Consider the following 16,822-nt stretch of genomic DNA (forward strand, 5'->3'; position numbering starts at 1 on the left):
ATCCCTGGGTCGGGAAGATACCCTGGAGAAGGAAATGGCAACCCACTCAAGTATTCTTGCCTGGGAAATCCCATGGACAGAGTTGCCTGGTGGGCTATAGCACATGGGGTTGCAAAGAGTCAGACACGACTTAGCGACTAAACGACAACACGAGCAAGCAAGGCTCCTGGCAGATTGCAGTGGACACATAAGGATCCTCCACAGAGTGGTTACCAAGAGGGGAGAACACAGAGCAGGCAGAACTCAAATCTGATGAACGGAGTTGACTTGAATGAAACTACTGGTCACTGGGGAAGATTCCAGAAGCTGGTTGTGTGAGGTTAGAGGTAAGATGTGAGCAGAGGTGCAGGGCAGGACAGCAGGCACACGGCACCAACTCTCAGCTCCTTTCCTACACATGTGGTGCATCTTCCATTCAACAGACAGTAAATACTAACACTCAGCCAACTACTCATTCAACACAAATGAACATGTAAGACAGGGGCTAAGTGACATGGGGGTGCAGAAATAAGCTGGACTCGGATTTTGCCTTTGTAAAGCACTGCAGAAGAGGAAACATATGGACAAACTACTACTGTGTAGAGTGGAAGGTGGTCAGTGCTCCATAAGATGGGCCACCAAAGCGACCCAAAGGAAAGGGCGAGTCTACTTCTCTCCGAAGAACTCCTCAAGGGCTTCATGGAGGGGGCGGCATTGACTGAACCTTCACACACACATGCACTCAGAGGCATGGAACAATCGAGAGAAGTGGAGATAGATTCCTGCCACACACCTGGCACTGTTCCAGACAATGCAGGAATTCAAAGAAACATAATTTAAGGTTCAATTCAGCTGGGGGTAAATTCCTGCAAGAGAACAGGCATGTGCTTGGCACAGAGACACAAAAACCAAAAAGGCTCCAATGTTTACTGTCTACTGAGGGCTTTTCAAACCGAAAGGATTTATCCATCGTGGGTCATGACACCATTTTAGGGGGTCATGACCACCCTTATGGCAGAAAGTGAAGAGGAACTCAAAAGCCTCTTGATGAAAGCGAAAGTGGAGAGTGAAAAAATTGGCTTAAAGCTCAATATGCAGAAAATGAAGATCATGGCATCCGGTCCCACCACTTCATGGGAAATAGATGGGGAAACAGTGGAAACAGTGTCAGACTTTATTTTTCTGGGCTCCAAAATCACTACAGATGGTGACTGCAGCCATGAAATTAAAAGCCGCTTACTCCTTGGAAGGAAAGTTATGACCAACCTAGATAGCATATTCAAAAGCAGAGACGTTACTTTGCCAACAAAGGTTCGTCTAGTCAAGGCTATGGTTTTTCCTGTGGTCATGTATGGATGTGAGAGTTGGACTGTGAAGAAGGCTGAGTGCTGAAGAATTGATGCTTTTGAACTGTGGTGTTGGAGAAGACTCTTGAGAGTCCCTTGGACTGCAAGGAGATCCAACCAGTCTATTCTGAAGGAGCTCAGCCCTGGGATTTCTTTGGAAGGAATGATGCTAAAGCTGAAACTCCAGTACTTTGGCCACCTCATGTGAAAAGTTGACTCATTGGAAAAGACTCTGATGCTGGGAGGGATTGGGGGCAGGAGGAGAAGGGGACGACAGAGGATGAGATGACTGGATGGCATCGCTGACTCGATGGACGTGAGTCTCAGTGAACTCCAAGAGTTGGTGATGGACAGGGAGGCCTGGCGTGCTGCGATTCATGGGGTCGCAAAGAGTCGGACACGACTGAGCGACTGATCTCTGATCTCTCTGACCTACATTTTTTAATGAAATGGGTACCTTCATTGAAGTGAAGATATCAGAGTGAACCTCACATACTAAGCATGTTTCATGAAATTTTTGATGTGTGTGCATGTGTGTGTGTGTGTGTGCTGGGTTGAGAAGTAAATGTATTTCCAGAATGCCATAGATCTTACCCCCCACAAAAAAAAGAAAAATTCAGAGCCCTCATGTAGTGAGAGAGACCAAAATGGAGATTATTCCTGTGCTTCAGTGCATTAGAGAACCGGCAGCGAGTGAGAGCTGCTGGGGGCCAGGGAAGCTTAGGAGGAGACAAGAGAAGGGAGGGGAGGGAGTGGCTGATGATGCTTCCTTTACCTTCAGAATCCAGGCGGAAGGTACCAAGATGTTTGGCTCCGTGGGCCACCAGGTCACTGTGGACCCAAGGGACCTCTATCATCACAGGCCCCTCGGACAGCAGCAAGCAGCTGCACAGGCCACTGGGGCAGTGCCCAGCACGGAGAAGCGAGTGCTCGCCTGGGGCGGGGGAGGGGCTGGCAGTAGGCGAGTCAGAATGGAGACGCACCTGAGCGGGTCCTCAGTGCTGTGTTGTCGTAACACTGTAGAGTACGTCAACATCCGTGCCTTGCCGGAAGACACCTTTACCATCCCCGGAGTCCCCTACACCCTCCAACCAACTATCTACATCCTGCTGGTGAGAACGGCTTCCTTTTCTTCAAGTCACAGGCCGTCCTCACCCGCCTGCCACTTCCCCTTTTCAAACAGTCGCCTGCACTCAGGATGCCCCCTCCCGTCAGACCCAGTTTCAGGCATTCCCTCTGCCAGGGGCCCAGCTGCCTGGGGTGGGAAGGCCGTGGGGCTGCCTCTAATTTGCTGTTCTGCTGTGAAGCGGCAGCCAACCTTGCGCAAGACATTTAATGAGGTTTCCTGACATTGTTGGTGGTGAGGGGGGGGGTACTTTTCAACTGACAAAGTTTAATCCCTCAACCACCAAGACAGACCAGGATCCTTTCATCCCATTTTATAGATAAGGGAACAGAGATTCAGAGAGTTAAGTGATTCAAGATATGAGCTGCTGGGGTTGGGGTGGGAATACAGAATAAGGTTATATCTCTTCTAACATTCAAGCTAACATTCTCTTCAAACAAGAAAATGCTTGTTCCAGGGGACTGGTAGATTTGGAGAGTGAGGTAGAAAGGGAACTGCCAGGCGTTTTGGAAATCTGTGATCCCGAGTTTTCAACACAGCATTTCTTTGGCGACACACTCTAGTACACTGGCTTTGCCCAAGAGTTCCGCGTGGCATCGGGGTCGCTGCACCAGGTTGGAAGCAGTAAGACATAGATGGAGGGCTTGGCCTACCCCTACGCCTTGACCTCCGTTAACCTCTTCTCAAAGCCACCAAGTATAAATAGGCAAAGCAAATGAAAATGAACGTTTTGCTTTAAAACACAGCTCCGTGTCAAGCCCGCTAAACTCCTCCAACAAAGGAATTCTGGAGCTGTCACTGTGAACACCATGCTGAGGGCAAATTAGACATTCCAACCGCGCTCAGCTCATCGGCCGACCCTTCCCCCTCCAGTGCCCCACACTCTCTCGTGGCCGCTCCGTATGAGTCCCCGCTCACCCACACACCTCCCCTGGACCCTGATGGTGCCGTTGTCCTTTTATGCCAGCAGTTTCCAATCACAGCCGCCTCAACCCATCAAGGATGCTGTCATAAATCTGCATCTTTATCTCCTTCCTCTCAGGAAGACTCTGGAAGCCCTCAGTGAATTTTCCCAAACCCTCCTTGGCAACCTCAAATTTCAAATGGTTGTTGAAACGACAACTCCTACTTGTTAGACCTCAAGTTTCCACCAAATCGAAAAAGCAGGTTCGGGGAGGTCACACTCTTCTCATGGAAAAATGGATGCCTACTTGCCTTAAAGCCAGAAGAAGCCACTCAAATGATTCTTCTCAGAAAATCATCAAGAGAATAGCAGTGGTGAGTCACTTACAGAGCAATGTCTCTACTTTAACAAATTAAGTTGAGCTGTGCTGGAAACTAAAGAAACCAGAATTTAAGCCAAGATCTTCCAACGCAAACCTTTTGCTGTGCCAGCCATGCAACAAGGTTTGTTTTCCCAGTTGTAAAATGTGGGTGTATAACAGATGAACGATTATCAAAAATGTAGAATGTAGAACTTAGAAGCCAAGACCTACATATACGAAACTGTGCAAACACTTCATTGAGTGAACATGGATAGGTATATGAAAAGGGGAGAAAAACTGATCTCGGGTTGCCCCAGCCTATAGCAGAGGAAGCGGGGTTTCAGTTCCCAGCCGGAGACTGTAATCAGGCCAAGGCTGTGAGAGCACTGAGTCCTGGCCACTAGACCACCAGGGACCAGTCGCCAGTGGCACGGCCCTGGCCCATCAGCTGTGTAGGAGTGAATTTCCACATAGAGATGGGAAGTAGTGAAGCGAGTAAAATGTTTATTAGGAGGAAAAAAAGTATGTGCAGATAGACACATGCACGGGCTCAGAGAGAGTCAAACTCTCATGGCAGTTAGAATCACTTTTATGGGACATTTCTTCTGGGTTTCCTTTGGCCAATCATCTTGCTCTGCCTGGTTCTGAGTCCGTATTCGGTGTATTTTAGGGTCCTCCCACATGTGCACACGCATCTCTTGGCCAAGATGGATTCTAGTAAAGAGCCCCATGGGTAGCTAATATCACTTACTGTGGGGTGGCGCCTCCTCCCTTTCTGACCTCCAGAGAGCTTTTCTGCCTGTATGTAGTCTGGGAGGTCTCTTTAACTTCAAGAATCAGGAATCTGGAGTCTTTTATCTCTTGTCTGGGCAGGGCCCAGCCTGTTTCTCCCTCTAGTTTGCAGTATCTGAGCACTGGGCAGAACCTGCTCAGCTTGGGGCTTATCCATCTCCCGCCTCAGAGCCCACCAGCCACAACTGTGAAGCAGCTTTCCAGCACCATTCAGCACAGCTGCCACCACCACACAGCAGAGTCTCTAGTCAGCCCTACTTCCTCCTTTCCCTGGATTTGCATTCTTCCTTCCAACTCCAGAAATTCACGGCTGGAATGAAGTTTTGAGCCAGTGGCTTTCGAGATTCTGACATCCAGCCTCCAGCGGGGTCCTTCTGGACACGAGGCAATACCTTCATTAGCTGCTTTTCCTCTGTCTTTGGCCAAGGGAACACCCGTGTGGGGCTGGCCCCAGCAGCCCCCTAAGCAGGGCCCGTGTGTCTGTGCCTATCCCCTTGGAAATTCAGTTGAGTATTCTCCACAGCTGTCAAAAAGTTGTTCTCGATAGAATGCAGTTGTTCAGAGCTGCAACCAAATTAGAGTGAAACAGCATGAGAGCGTACACACAAACACACACTCACACACACTTCGCACACACCCACATGCACACCAACTCCACCTCCATGATGGAAGAACTAACTGTATGTCCATACTTTTTATTACTTTTTGCTAATGGTGGACGTCTGGCCTGGGAAGACTTCTTACCGGAGCTGCTGGATAGTAGAATAACTTTGAGGTCCTAGGGGATGTGGGAACCACAACCACAATCCTAAGGAATATGGGAAACTTTTATTGCTTTACTGATTTCTGTCTTACAATGGAAATCTCCAAACATGTGCCCAAGCAGAGATCACAATGCAGTAAATCCCTGTGCACCCCAGCTCAATTTTTACAACACAGCCATACACGGCCAGGCCTGTTTTATCTTGCACCACCAGCCACTCCTCTCCCCAGCCCCACATACCTGGATTATTTTGAAGCAAATTCTTAGCATTATATTATAAATCATCACATTGAAAATTTATCCATAAACCTCTCTAATACAGGTATCCCCTGCTTTTCAAAAGTTCACTTTATACCACTTAGATTTTATGAAAGACATACATTGGTATCTGGGCTACCCAGGTGGTGCTAATGGTAAAGAACCTGCCTGCCAATGCAAGAGATGTAAGAGACGAGGGTTCAGTCCTTGGGTCAGGTAGATCCCCTGGAGGAGGGCATGGCAACCCACTCCAGTACTCTTGCCTGGAGAATCCCATCAACAGAGGAGCCTGGCAGACTACACTCCATATGGTTGCAGAGTCCGACATGACCGAAGTAACTTAGCCTGCAGGTACACACACACCAAAAAAGTTCATGACTATACATATATGCACACACTTTCTTTTGGTTTTGTTCTTAGTCTTTTTTGTCTTTATATATATAATATATGTATAGTCTTTTTGCCTATATATATATTTAACGAAATTATTGCTTTCAGAGTGAACTGAGAATAATCTGATCCAAATAAACCAAGAGCAGCATAAGAAATTTCTTGCCTGGGAAATCCCATGGACAGAGGAACCTGGCGGGCTACAGTCCACGGGGTCACAAAGAGTCGGACACGACTGAGCAACTTCACTATAGGCTTCCCTGATGGCTCAGTTGGTAAAGAAACTATCTGCAATGTAAGAGACCCCAGTTCGTTTCCTGGGTCGGGAAGATCTGCTGGATAAGGGATAGGCTACCCACTCCAGTATTCTTGAACTTCCCTTGTGGCTCAGCGGGTACAGAATCCGCCTTCAATGTGGGAGATCTGGGTTCAATCCCTGGGTTGGGAAGATCCCCTGGAGAAGTGAAAGGTTACCCACTCCAGTATTCTGGCCTAGAGAATTCCATCGACTGTACAGTCCATGAGGTCACAAAGAGTTGGACACGACTGAGTGCCTTTCACTTCACTTCACTTAGCATAATAGAGGGGTTAACAACACAAGCTCTGTGGAGGCAGGGCCGACGTTTAGAGAACACCCTCACAGTCTTTCTCCTCGAGGATGATTTCTACGTGGGCCGCTATGCTGGTGCAGCCGCCTGGTACCTGTGGTTCCAGGAGCCTGAGTGGTGCAGCTGAGTGTGAAGGTGATGCTTCAGTCACGTCTCAGGAAGTGAAAGCGCGCTCTGTCTCCAGGCTGCCCTCACCCGGTTCTGTTCTGAACACTCTGGCCCCTCAAAGCAGAAGTGACGCTTTCTGTCAGTATGGACTCGACTCCTGCTGCCTGTGTAAACCTGCTTAGCCCAAATAGCTGCTTTGGGTTTTCCACAACTGACTTTGGCTCCTTGTGACCTTCACCTCTGAAATCCAGGACCCTGTTCCATGCCTGACACTAGGTCACCACCTCTCAGGGACGGGCCGAGAGCTCTGGCCAAGCTTCACCGTGCCCTGGGAAGGATGCTGCACTCATTTCCTAGGGCTGCCACAGCCAGGCACCACAGAGTGAGTGGCCTAAGTCACAGTTATCTATTGCCTCACAGTTCTGGAGGCTAGAAACCAAGACGGATGGTGTCAGCAAGGCCACACTCCTCCTTGGAATCACGGGGAAGAATCCTTGCTCACCTGAGCCAGCCTCTGGTGGCGGCTGGAGTCCTCGCCGTCCTGGGCTTGCAGCTGTGCCGCTCTGAGCTCTGCCTCCCTCATCCCCTGATGCCGTCCCCGTGTGTGTCTGTGTCTCTTCCTTCTTATAAGGACACCGGCCATATCAGATGGAGGGCCCACCCCACTCTAGAATGACCTCATCGAAATTTTAATTGCACTTTTAATGACCCTATTTCCAAATAGGGTCATTCCGAGGCATAGGGCTTCAGACTCCAACCTATCTTTCAGGAGAACAAAATTCAAGCCAAAGCAAATGCTCTGATAACTAACTGCTCTTAGAAGGACCCCTAAAGTCCTTTCAGGGGTTTTTGGTGTTTTGTTCTTCTTTTCTTTTTCTTCTTTCCCTCACAAAAAAATCTATAAATCAGGCAGAGGAGGTTTTCTTACCTTGCTTTGTTAATGGGGAAATTGGAGTATAAAACAGTGACACAATTTGTCAAAAATAGAGATAAAAATAGGATGCATGTCTCGCAGCTCCTCACCCACAGCTTCTGATTCATATTCCTCCCCCGCTCGGGTAACTGGCAGTTCAGGGCATGTCAAAGGTAAAGATGAAAGGTTGATTCCAGCCAGTCTCCCTAACAATGTTTTCTTGTTAAAATAAAAATGTATAAGCTGCTGAAAGATTAGTGGTTGCTGACTCCCCCAAAGAATCCAAACACGTTCCTCCTGCCTGCTCCTACATGGAGATAAGATCCTGCCAAGAGGATTCCAGGGAACCTGTTATTGTTTGTAGGGGTACAGGAGGCATCACTTCCTTGAGGCATCGTCCTCCTGTTCTAAGTCCTATAGCCTCTCCTGGGGGGCCTGGGGTTCCCATCATCACCACCGACATGACAGGAAGAATACAGGCCTCAAGTCACCCCTGTCTGAGGCTCTCATCTGGGAATGGGAATCTTGAGTGGACCCCACAGGGTGGAGGGGCGCCTGGCACTGAGTCGTGCGTGGCAGGCACACAGAGGCAGCTCCTGAGGCCTCAGCGATGAGGTCGTCAGGGCTTCTCTGCTTCTGTCCTTCCTGCTGTGTCTACTGTTCTCAGCTAAAGAGCTCTGGCATGTGCATATCACCATGGAAGGGACGCTGGGATAACTGCCCCATGTGGACGTCAGTGGCCTCAGGAGCACAGCTCAGTGACTTTGGCTAGGGAGCTCTTAAAAGAACTTGTGCTTGAGAGGAGGTATGCAAGAACTCACCCAACATCCACACAAACCTGGGGTGTGTGGACGACATCAGGGTTTAGAGCCACAAGGCCAGGCCTCAGGGCCATAGTGTGTTCCACTCCTCAGCTTCAGCATCTGCCCTCGTCTTTTCCACACTTGCTAGGTTATGACATAACACTAGCTTCTTTAACAGAGAACCCCACCTCCCGGCCAAATCGAGTGGCTTAACACAATCGAAGTGTATTCTTCATTCATGGAGAGGCCAGTTAAAAAGACCATGCTTCCAAACCCTGGACTCCATGTGCCTGTGGTTCCCGCACCCCCTTGGACCTCAGAGTCATTCTACTGTCCTGTGGACAGGGAGAGTGCAGCAGCTCTGCTAGGAAGTCTTCCCAGGCCAGATCTAAAAGCGGCCCAGGTACCAGCGGGACACTTCTCTGGATTTATTTGACTTGAGGTCTACAGGAGCAGGCGCTCTGTCTTGTTCATCATTCTGTCCATCGGCTAAAATGTGGTCCACGGTCACACCTGTCTACAGGGGCTGGGAACGGGTGGCGAGCTGTGGCCTGGCAGTGTACGGGGGCTTGAATGAACACTGGTTGTCTCTGCTTCACCAGGCCTCTTGCAAGGGTCCCTTCTTTTCTCCTGCTTCTTAAATGTGAGTGTGTCTCGCGTCTGCCTCAGCCTCTTCTCTCTGTCCCCTTCCCACCACTCTGGGATGGGGTGTCTCTGCTGGGTATGGCCTATGGAGACAGTTCCCGAGTTGACAGACAATCTCTAAACCTGTGACTTTTTCAAATTAGCTCCTGTATCTTTGTTTCTCAATCCTGCAGTAGTCTGGTCATACAATTCTTTCATTTGCCCAGCAAATATTTATGGAGCCCTACCTTAGTCCTATTTCCCTAAGGGGAAATTTTTTTGAAATGCCTAAGTCAGAAGCTTATATTTAACTTTTTATTGGGAAGTTCAATTCCAAGGAAACAAGAAAGCGGAAAAGGGAAGTGAGAAAGACAGAGAAGGGGAATAGATACAAGGAGGTGATCTCAGAATGGACCATTGGCAGGATGATGTGAGAGCCATGAGTGAGTTAGGACTCCTATCTGCCAGCATCTTTCTTCTCCTGGATCTGTTGCTCAGAGCCTTTCTTGGGGGATTTGGTCCCTGCACGTCCGACTTGTAATTGCGTCCTCTCCAGGAAACTCCTGGGAGCCAGGGTTCCTGCCATCCCCCCAGCCTGGGAGGAGGCCCAGAACCCTGTGCTTGGTCAGCACCCTGCCCGCAGGCTCCTTGACCCTGGTGGTCGTGTTCACAGGTCTGAGACCAGGGAACGGCAGGAGCCCTCCCCAGTATTGCTCTGGCCAGAAACAAGATGTGGAGCGGGGAAGAGGCAGGCTTAGCCCAGAGCAAGTGCCAGGCACAGAAGCCTAGGCACAGAAGCGTGCACCAGACAGGCAGAGTCTGCCCTCACGGAGCCTAACTGGGGTCAAGAAGACGTCCCGCTGACAGGAGCCCCGTACCACCTGCCAATCGCGTTGTCTCCCCCCAGGGTGAGCGGCATCACACCCTGACCCCCCCCCCCCGGCTGCAGCCTCCTCTACAGAGCTGGCAGCTCCCCTGGCCCTCACATGCCCTCCATCCCCCGAGCAGTCCTCAGGTTCAGTCAGCGACCATAAGCACCCTCCAAGTGCCTGAAGTGAGGGCAGGCAGCGTCTTGCTCCCCACCGAGTACGGGGCTTGCAGCCACACCTGGCCCAGTAGGGCCGCCAGGACGTCTGCCGGGCGGTGATGGCGCCAGGCCGCGGCTTAACTCCACGGCGGCCCTGGCAGGTCTGTCACAAGATCGCTTCCGCCACTTGTTCCTTTATGCCCCAGTCACTGCCTTTCACCAGGACTATTTCCGGAGCATCCCAACCATCTGACCGGGTCTCTCCTCCCCCCAGACACATTTCGGAAGCCCGGCTCTAACCACATTTGCCCCTGCTCCAGCTTCCCAGCAGCTCCTCACGGCTCACCTCAAAGCCAGGCTCCGGGCTCCCGGGCTCTGGAGGGCCTGGCCTCCGTCTCACCTCCTCCCTCCACTCCCGTGTCTTCTACCCTGGACCAAACAGAGCCACCTCCATTTCCTCAGCTTCATAGTTTACTTTCAAGATTCTTTCTTCGCTGTTCACCAAAGGTGCACAGTCCCCAGAAGGACTTCTTTTCAACAGATGTTGACATTGTAGCCACGAGATATTAGACCCAGTGCCACAAAAATCCAGGTTGGCGTCTCAGCGCTGTGGGGTGCGCCTGTGAAACGCCCAGCCCTGACAGGTGCCTTTTTTGTGCCATCTCTCTTCTGCCAAGCAGATCGGCCCCTCCTCTTGAAACCAAGGGGGGCCCTGTGGGGCTCCCAGCACAGAGGCCCTTTCCCCCTCATTTCTTGTAGGCAAGACTCCAGCCTCCGTGACCTTTCCTGAGGTCCAAAGGGCAGATGTGAACAGTTGCTAATCAAGAGAGGAGCCACCAGGAACCACCTGAGGCAAGGATTAAAGGGCCCAAAGGTTTAGGAGACTCTGCACACACCCTCTTCTCATCAGCAAGCCTACTCTTGGGAAGTATTGTTACAAAGCTTCTCATCAAGTCCTCCCGGGGAGGACGCTTAGTTTTCAAGGTGGGCGTCTGCTGTGTCACCCTTTGCCTGGCAAAGGAATAAAGCTGTCCTTTGCTACTTCACCCGAAACTCTGACTCTGAGACTCCATTCAGCACCAGTGTGCAGAGAAGCTGAGCCTGCATCACTCTCCCTGCCACCCAGGGCCCACGCCGTCCCCCACCAAGACCCCTTTTCATAGTGAACCTCACTCCCTGGCCACATACCACGCATCTGCACATGTTCCCAAGGCCTGCATCTTCCCATGAAAATCCTTCCTCTCCACAAAGCTTTCCTGTTTGAGATCCTTTAAATCACAACCCTTTAGCTGTGTTTCTTATACCATTATTTGCACCATGTCTTATTCCCACTGATAAAATGCCAAGTATCCATTTTGTGTCCCCACGAAGGGTCTGACGCGTGAAAGAGAAAGAAAGGAAGGAAATTCAATGAACACATAGTCAGGGCCTCCCCCACAGAGCAGAGGCCAGATGCCATTTTCCAGTGGAGCCTGCGTCAGAGGGAGAGAGGGGAAGCTGCTGACTTTTGATCCATGTGGACAGAGGAAGCAGAGACTAGAGCCCAAAGGTGCTTGGTGACTTGGCTTCCCAAGGCGTTAAGGGCAGTTCTGCAATCATCGCCTGAAAATTTAGGTTTCAGTCTCACGTTCAAAATCAGCTGAGGACAGCCCACTTCCCCTGCTCACAAGCACCCACAGCAGCCAGGGGCCCATGATCACTTCTACATGCTCTCTAAAGAGACTCAAATGTACTTCTATAACTTTACAGATACCTGTCTGTCCCCTCCCCCAGCACACACGTGTCATTTAAAACCGGGTCTCAGAAAAGAAGAATGGGGGCTGGGGGATTCCAAAGGGCACCCATTTAAAAGCAAATCGGCTGTCAGAAACCAGTGGTTGTCCTGAGGGTGAACTGATACACCCTTTCAGTTCAAGTAACCAAGAGGAATTTGCCCTGGAATTTTTCCAACTTTAATGTATGCTGTCCAATTATTACACTTCATGAAAATCACTGCACCCTCCCTCCAGGCATGTTTGCCAGTGAAACAAAGAAACGAGTTTCAACTAGAGCTTTTGTTCCATCAAACACTCCTTCCCAGGCCCTGTATCTGTCACTACATGTGGCCAGGTGTGGGTTCGAGGATATTAAGTCCACCCTTAAGAAATGTGTAGTCTAGTTGACCAAACAGACCTAGACAGTAAGCAGCGATGAAGCAGTATTGGAGACTCAGACTGGATAAAGGAAGAACTTTCTAACAATGAGGACTATTAAACAAAGGATGGACCTCACGAGGAGCGAAAAATCCCACCTCAGGAGGAATGTGGGGATGGGGGGCAGGCACATCCCCAGTGTATAAACGTATTATAAGCCTTAGAGGGGTTCCTTGGGATCTGGACTCACCTCATTTGCAAGTAGATCACAATAAACTGGAAAATTCCAAAAGAGATGGGAATACCAGACCACCTGACCTGCCTCTTGAGAAATCTGTATGCAGGTCAGGAAGCAACAGTTAGAACTGGACATGAAAAAACAGACTGGTTCCAAATAGGAAAAGGAGTATGTCAAAGCTGTATATTGTCACCCTGCTTATTTAACTTCTATGCAGAGTACATCATGAGAAATGCTGGGCTGGAAGAAGCACAAGCTGGAATCAAGATTGCCGGGAGAATATCAATAACCTCAGATATGCAGATGACACCACCCTTATGGCAGAAAGTGAAGAGGAACTAAAAAGCCTCTTGATGAAGGTGAAAGAGGAGAGTGAAAAAGTTGGCTTAAAACTGAACATTCAGAAAAAGAAGATCGTGGCATCTGGTCCCATCACTTCATGGCAAATAGATGGGGAAACAGTGGAAACAGTGTCAGACTTTATTTTTGGGGGCTCCAAAATCACTGCAGATGGTGACTGCAGCCATGAAATTAAAAGACGCTTACTCCTTGGAAGGAAAGTTATGACCAACCTAGATAGCATATTCAAAAGCAGAGACATTACTTTGCCAACAAAGGTCCGTCTAGTCAAGGCTATGGTTTTTCCTGTGGTCATGTATGGATGTGAGAGTTGGACTGTGAAGAAAGCTGAGTGCCGAAGAATTGATGCCTTTGAACTGTGGTGTTGGAGAAGACTCTTGAGAGTCCCTTGGACTGCAAGGAGATTCAACCAGTCCTTTCTGAAGGAGATCAGCCCTGGGATTTCTTTGGAAGAAATGATGCTAAAGCTGAAACTCCAGTACTTTGGCCACCTCATGCGAAGAGTTGACTCATTGGAAAAGACTCTGATGCTGGGAGGGATTGGAGGCAGGAGGAGAAGGGGACGACAGAGGATGAGATGGCTGGATGGCATCACTGACTCAATGGACGTGAGTCTGGGTGAACTCCGGGAGTTGGTGAGGGACAGGGAGGCCTGGCGTGCTGCGATTCATGGGGTCGCAAACAGTCGGACATGACTGAGCGACTGAACTGAACTGAAGTGAAACTTACTTTATTCCCCTTTAATCTGCCAACCATAGTCACCCAAGGCATAGTTACAGGCAGCTCAAATGAACCTCACGCTAATGGTACTGAGCAGGACCCTGTGGGACTCTAGGGTGATAGGGAGTAACCACACAAAGTAGGTGACTGAATCGTTAATCCCACTAGGGAGCTGTCAAAAAAAAATATGGGAGACCCCTATACGTTAATGATTACTCAAGAAAGTAGGTTTGCTTAACCACAAAACCAAGCAGGCTTGCTTAGCAACAAAACCACGCAACAGAAGCACGCGACACCCCCCAAACAATGAAACAATGATGGCAAGAGAGCATGCACTGCCCAGTGAGCTCAGTGTGTTAATGATCCCTAGGACACGCTCTCTGCACACATGGAAAAACAGTAACTGTGGACCTCGCCTGACCCCGGAGGGATGAGAAAACTCCCCTGCTCACGCTGGAGGAGGAGCTGCTGATGGAAACATGATGTCTACTCAGGAAAGACAAAGCAGTTCTTCTCCGGCTCCTACTTTTCCTTTGATTATAAAACTGTAGCCCACCAGGTTCTCGGGTGCGGCATTTCTCAGCTGCCACCTGTAAGCCTCAGCAGCAGCCTATTCTGACAAACCACTTCTCTGCTGCCACTGAACTCTTCTCTGCACTGGGACATAAGGACTATGGCACAGGCTCTTCGGAGGCTCCGGAAATGACACCTAACAGCTTCAAAGGCACAGAATCTTTCTCTGTACTTCATTTCTTTGATTATAGGAAAAAGCCTTCATTCAGCCTCTGTGACCTACTCTGAGCGCCAATGGGCAGTTTCAAGGAGTTGTTAGTTAGGGAAGGGAGGGGATGCAGGACAAGGGAGAAGCAATGCAGACCAGCCTTGGGGCAAAGTCCTGTTTCTCCATCAACAGATACACACAACACTATCTTTCAGCTATTTTGCAGGTACTGAAACCCCCTCCAGGTGAGAGAAGTTAAGGATTATCAATGGTATGCCGCCCACAGGCATACAGACCCCAGACCAGTTGGACCTGAAGGATGAGGGTACTGACTTCTACTTACCTCATCCAAGAATGTCCATGAGCTGATCACACCTTCTTTGAACAATTACTATAAAACCTCTCACCATCTTCTTAGGTTGGGACACACAATTTTGAGGTCATTAGCCCGCTGTGTCCCCCCCTTTACCTGGCAAAGTAATAAAGCTATCCTTTTCTGCTTCACCCCAAAGTCTGTCTCTGGGATTTGATTTGGTACTGGTGTACAGAGAAGTTGAGCTTTAGGGAACACTAACATTTTAACTCACTGTAGGTTCCTAAGAACTTCAGGTTGGGTCACACGCTCTTACCTGAGAAGCCTGGGGAGATGTCAGGACTTGCCTCCCATCTCACGAGTCTGGTTATGTGTGTGTGTGTGTCGGGGGTGGGGGGCTGGTGGGGAGGGAGGTATTGATATGGTGTGCGTGTGCAGCGTAAGAGTGAGGGCAAGGTGTGAGGACCAGAACCTCTCCCTAGCAGGCTGACGGCAGGACACACGTGAGTCTGATAATTCAACCAGCAGAAGGGCAGCTTTACTGGCTGGCTTCCAGCAGCATTTGCAGAAGTTCCTAAAAACAGCCAGAGGCTTTTTATGGTAACAGACCCTCTGAGCCACAGACTCAGATCCTCAGGCCTCTCCTGCCTCATCCCTGCCATCCGCCCCGCCTGTCCTGCCCTGCCTCAGGGCCCAGAGTCTCTGTAAACTCAGTTCTCAGCGGGCCCTAGATCCAGTCTGCTAGGAAGCCCAGCTTTCCATCCTCCCCACCCACTCCACCCACACAGCTGAGGTCACACCCGCCCAGCCTCTTTTGCAACTTTCCCAAGTTTGTGCATAAAGAGAGAGGAGGAAAACTCAGAAGGAAGTGACTTGGCCTCAACAAGTTTGCTCCCAAAGCCTTTTTCCTTTGATCTAGCTGAGACTGCTGTTCTAAGAGGAGCCCTCCAGACTCAGAGAGAACCCCCCACCTGCCATCGGAGGCTGAAAAGACTCTGGAAGCTTTTCCTGGTTTTTGTCTGTTTCAGCAACCCCAGAGGTACTTGGGTTTGTGGGTGTGGGGAGGAGTGGAGGAAAGGGAGGCTTCGAATCTGGCAGCTGTGGAGCGTAGATCCAGCCCAGAGACCCCTCCACGCCTGAGCAGCTCCCAGGGGTGGCAGCAAGCCAAGGCAGAAAGGACTGCTTGCCCAGCCCAGGGAGCCTGCCCGGTCGGGGCTCTGCCTGGCCGCAGGCAGGGGGCAGGACGGTGCGGCTGGCCACACAGTCAGAGGAGGGCAGAGATGGAGCCAGCAGGGCTGGGTCCTTCAGCACCCCATCACACTAACAGGGCACCTTCCAGGAGGGAACCGGGTCGACCCAAGGGTCTCGAGAGGAAACAGGAAACTCCTGGAGTAGGAAAGCGTCCCTCTTGTTCTAAATCGTAAATATTCCTCGCGTAGCTCTGCAGGGCTTGGGGAGTCAATGAACAGAGTTGAATAGACTCAGAGCTTAGTCTCGGCTCACCTCAAGCTAGTTGTTCCCGACTCGAGCCCGCTGGGCTGTGATGGTGTTTTGTTAACTGCAAAGTGTCGTATAATTGCTAGGCATCATTGTATATTAACAAAAATAATTGCTTTGGAGTGGCTAATCCATTCCCCATCACACAAGTGCCGCGGAGATAGTGACTGATCTATATCTTCGACCTCCATAGTACTGATGTGTGGTAGGCACGCAGTACATATCCTGATGGATGGATGGATAGATGACTATTTATTGAAGACTCAATATTCCTGGCATGGGTCAGCCTCTTTAGAGGGATTGAAAGGTGTGAGGCATTGTCCTGCCCTCTAGGCACTGACAGTCTACTTGGGGAGATAAGACTAATACGCCCAAAGAACTTAAAGAACGGGAGTGCTGAGCCTCCTGAAACCAAGACTTCGGTACACTTCCCTGAGGGAGCAGGTCTAAACCTGCTAGGTTTGGGGTGGGTGAGGTGGACTGGCAAGCCTTCCTGAGAGGCAATAAAGACTTGTGCTCTCTTGATAGCCTCTTTTCAAAGACAAACTTGCTCCCAAGATTGTAAACCCCATTTATGTGTTAGGGTGGATACCTCTGTGATTTGCCAAGGCGTGGGAGCAGAGACAGGAGGCACTGCCATGGGGTGGGAGGAGGGGGCAGGCTTCGCCGGCTGCCGAATGTTCATCTGCCCCTGCTCACTGCCTCTCATCCCTCCTCCCTGTCCGCAGCAGTGACCCCTCACCCAACACCAAGGAGGCAGAAGCTTGTGTCTGGGTCCTGGTTGGGGCCAGAAGGGCAGAGAGAGAAGGAAAGTGGGCAGGTGAAAGCAGAGCAGGTCC

The 16,822-nt window shown here is 50.2% G+C and overlaps 2 protein-coding genes across 9 annotated transcripts in view; one reads left to right on the top strand and one right to left on the bottom strand.

Annotated features, from left to right (window-relative positions):
* The window catches only part of LOC147357088 (uncharacterized), a 49,250-nt gene extending 41,969 nt beyond the window's left edge, over positions 1–7,281 (bottom strand). Inside the window, exons 1-3 of one of the 3 annotated variants that reach the window (XR_015142887.1) lie at positions 7,138–7,281; positions 5,698–5,874; positions 4,201–5,072 (exon numbers count right to left, since the gene is read on the bottom strand). The gene's annotated coding sequence lies outside the window, so the exon portion shown is untranslated. Of the gene's footprint in view, positions 1–4,200; positions 5,073–5,317; positions 5,875–7,137 lie in introns of those variants that run through there. The other 2 variants (XR_015142886.1, XM_086342918.1) reach the window with 2 other exon arrangements.
* Positions 7,282–15,323: 8,042 nt separating this feature from the next.
* Positions 15,324–16,822, top strand: part of RAB7B (RAB7B, member RAS oncogene family) — a 28,219-nt gene continuing 26,720 nt past the window's right edge. For all 6 annotated transcript variants that reach the window (XM_086342903.1, XM_086342907.1, XM_086342908.1 and 3 more), the window contains exon 1: positions 15,324–15,525. The gene's annotated coding sequence lies outside the window, so the exon portion shown is untranslated. The remainder of the gene's footprint in view (positions 15,526–16,822) is intronic.

The sequence above is a fragment of the Bos grunniens genome, chromosome 16 (assembly GCF_055505025.1).
Source record: "Bos grunniens cultivar Pamir isolate PY7600 chromosome 16, Bosgru_T2T1.0, whole genome shotgun sequence".
In the NCBI taxonomy this organism is placed as follows: Eukaryota; Metazoa; Chordata; class Mammalia; order Artiodactyla; family Bovidae; genus Bos; species Bos grunniens.